We start from the raw sequence: 3750 nt of genomic DNA on the forward strand, positions 1-3750 counted from the left end.
CAACAACTAGGAGGCAGGTGAGAACGTGGAGGTTGATACATGGTAGTATTCAAGCATAATCTTTTACTGAGTAACACACCTCCATAATTTTTCTCACATGAAGTCTGGAGGGAAACTTTAGGTGTCTGGGGCCCAGGATGTGAGGTCAAATCAGAGATTCAAAAGGAGTAAAAGGATGAATATGGGATTTGTAGGAGGCATGAGAAAGGAGGAAGTATTAGGAACTCATCTCTTTTGGTCCTCATAATCAACTCACCTATCCTGCCCCTGTTCACACCCCATGAATACACACACACCTGGAGCCCTGCACTCCCCTCCAATTGTCAGCAAGATTTATAGAGCAAAAAAAGACTATCCAAAGCCACATCTACTGTACATCTCTACCTTCACCACCACACACCATATCATCGCTCTTCTCCTTTCTGACCTGTGATAATGAAAAAAGGGACAACCACTTTGAAAAACATCTGGCAATTTGTTATAACATAAAATATGCATTAATTCTAAAAACCAGTAAGTCGATTTACAGTATTCACTCAAAAGGAATGATTGGTCTGGATTTTTAGAGGCGTGGACAGGGAGATCTCACCAAGGCCTGCCTGAGGAACCACTACAGAAACAATTCTGGAAGAAAAGAGGGGAGAACTGGCTTTTCTTCATTCCTGAGGACTGTCAGAGTCCATCAGCTCACTGGGAAGAATGAGGCAAACCAGGAGAAACCAAAGTTTGGCTTAGGACATTGTTGAGAAATCCCACAAAGTACTCTGGACTCTTCCCATATTACCATGAATAATGATTGAGTAAAGCCAGGCAAACAGAAGGAGATTTCCAATGAAATAGAATTACTGCAGAAACAGGGGAGGATATTAACTTTCCATTAATATATTCAGTTAAAGAGGCTATTATAATTATAAATAAGACTGGGAAGCTATGAAGGTGATAAGAAAAAACTCATAATGCTAAAATATTTATTTTACAATCAGATAAAATTCTTTTAGAAATCTGTAATTATTTAAGCAATTTATTCTATTAATTAAAACCAAGCAAAGGCAATAATTTTGAAATCAAACTAATATGTGTTTTTTAAATAATTTATTCCAAAGTCACAGGTAAAGGGAATCAGGAAAATAACAGACATCATTCTAAATCACTGCTCATCTGTTAGGAAATAGTAGCAATTATTAAAAATATTCTGTTATTTAATTTTCACCATAACTCATTAAGCAATTTTCATTACTTTTTTTTTTATAAATGAGAAAGTATATCTCATAAAATTTAGTTTATTTGATAAGGGCCAGTATGTGGCAACATCAGAATTATAATAAAAGTCCACCTGTGATACAGAAAGAGAAATACTGCATTTATGTGCGGGCTCTGCAACAGTTACACTAGGAAGTAGAGATTAGAATTGTGGTTGTCAGGAGCTAGGAGTTGGAGGAAATGGGGAGACACACACACACACATACACACCACACAATGGTAACCATGTAGAGGTGATGCATGTTTATTAGCCTAATTGTGGTGATCATTTCACAACATATACATGTATTCAACCATTAAGTTGTACACCTTAAATATTTACAATTTTTATATGTCAATGATATCCCAAAGCTGTTAAAAAACTGAAAACAAGTCTGCCTATGAGGGGGGTGTGTTTGTGTGTGTGTGTGTGTGTGTGTATCAAAAGCAGAACTGGAATAGTCTTGACAGTGGTGACAAGGATCTGAAAAATGGGGGAAATTGAGGAAAGTGTACAAAGCATGTCTCTTTCTTATTTCTTACAAATGTATGTGAAGTTACAGTCATCTTTTATTTTTTAAAAATGTTGACAGGGTCCTGGGATCGAGCCCCGCATCGGGCTCCCTGCTCCGCGGGAAGCCTGCTTCTCCCTCTCTCACTCCCCCTGCTGGTGTTCCCTCTCTCGCTGTCTCTCTCTCTGTCAAATAAATAAATAAAATCTTTAAAAAAAAATAAAAAATAAAAAAAAAATAAAAATGTTGACAATTTTGGGAATTCTTCTTTAGGGTACAAGTTTTACTTTGGTTTTGCATCCTTGGCTGAACTTTGCTTCCAGGTGGCAGACAGGGCCCAGGCAGAAGAATGAGTATTCAGAAACCTGTTGGTTTTTCCAAAGGACTGGGCAAGGGGCTCAAGAGAGACAAGTGAAGAGAGGAGAGGTTGCAGAACTGTGCAGGGGCCCCATCATCAAGCCTCCTTTACATAGGTAAAGGGAGCACTGGGAATTTTTCCATAGGATCACAAACACACTATATATTTACAAGTACAAGAAGCAAATGGATCGGCTTTCCTAGATTCCTCCGGCTTTAAAATAATGAAGTCTCCTCATTTCCTTTTCTCTCCAGAAGCAGGGCAGACAGAGATATTATCTGCTGTCCCTGACTACAGAAGTGACCCAGATGCTGGGCTATCAAAAGGAGCATTGCCTCGTATACTTTGGACACCTATAATTTCATAATTTTGTACACTTTCATTATTATGATCCTATCACATTTTCTGCTACTTCTAGAAGACATTTTTATATTCCTCAAATTATTCATTGTAACGATGGGGTGACAGGAAGGCAGAGGTCAAAGGGAAAATTTAGAAGATCAATTTCCTCCAGTTTCTAGGGATGAGTGCTGAGATATAGGTGTGTGTGTGTGTGTGTGTGTGTGTGCAGGTGCACACACACACATAGATTCCAGAAATATTCACCTTGGAATCCTTTGTGTCATCAAAGGTCATCCAAAGATGAGGCAGATGGGATTCTGGGGATAAGCAGGAATGAGAGCAGATGCTGTTTAACCAGACAGCTCATTTTTTTTTCTCCTAGCTCTGAACATAGTTAAAGAAGAGTTGGGAATACAGGGTGCCTGGGTGGCTCAGTCATTAGGTGTCTGCCTTCGGCTCGGGTCATGATCCCAGGGTCTTGGATCAGGCCCTGCGTCGGGCTCCCTGCTCAGAAGGAAGCCTGCATCTCCCTCTCCCACTCCCCCTGTTTGTGTTCCCTCTCTCGCTGTCTCTCTCTCTCTCAATCTGTCAAATAAATAAATAAATAAATCTTAAAAAAAAAAAAAAAAGAAGAGTTGGGAATAAAAATGCTAAAAGACACAGGGATCCCACCAAGCCCCAAATGAACATTGCAGAGATAACTCCCCTCCAATCTCACCGAAGGAGGAGAGCAGGATTTCCCTCTTCCTTCCTGAGAAGTTTCAAGTTGTTGCAAAAGGAAAGCTGATCAGACAAGCAAAACACTTACCTACACCATTGTCAAGAAATCCATGATTGTACCTCTCTTACTGTATCACTGTGAATAATAACTTTTTAAAGCTGGGTAAACAGCCCAAATCGAAATTCAATTTCAGTGAAATAGAATTACTGCAGAAAAATGAAAAAAAAAAAAAAAAAAGACTAGGCAGCTATACAAAAACATTTATTAGCTAAGATTGAAATAAAATTGTAATTCTTTAATCAAGTTATTTTATTTCTTAACACAAAAGAAATGTACTAATGTTGAAAGTAAGCTAATATGTATTCTTAAAATCATTTATTTTAGTCCAAATGAGAGGGGGCCAAAAAATAAATAGACACCTACTAGATCCCTTCTTGTGTGCTAGAAAACATTTTATTGGTTAATTTTCACAATTCTATATCAGGTACATTTCTTTTTTTCTTTTCTTTTCTTTTTTTTTTTTTTTTTACAAATGAGAAAACTGAATCCCATAGAATTTCATGAGACACTGACACAGC

This window comes from Halichoerus grypus, chromosome 11 (genome assembly GCF_964656455.1).
Source record: "Halichoerus grypus chromosome 11, mHalGry1.hap1.1, whole genome shotgun sequence".
In the NCBI taxonomy this organism is placed as follows: Eukaryota; Metazoa; Chordata; class Mammalia; order Carnivora; family Phocidae; genus Halichoerus; species Halichoerus grypus.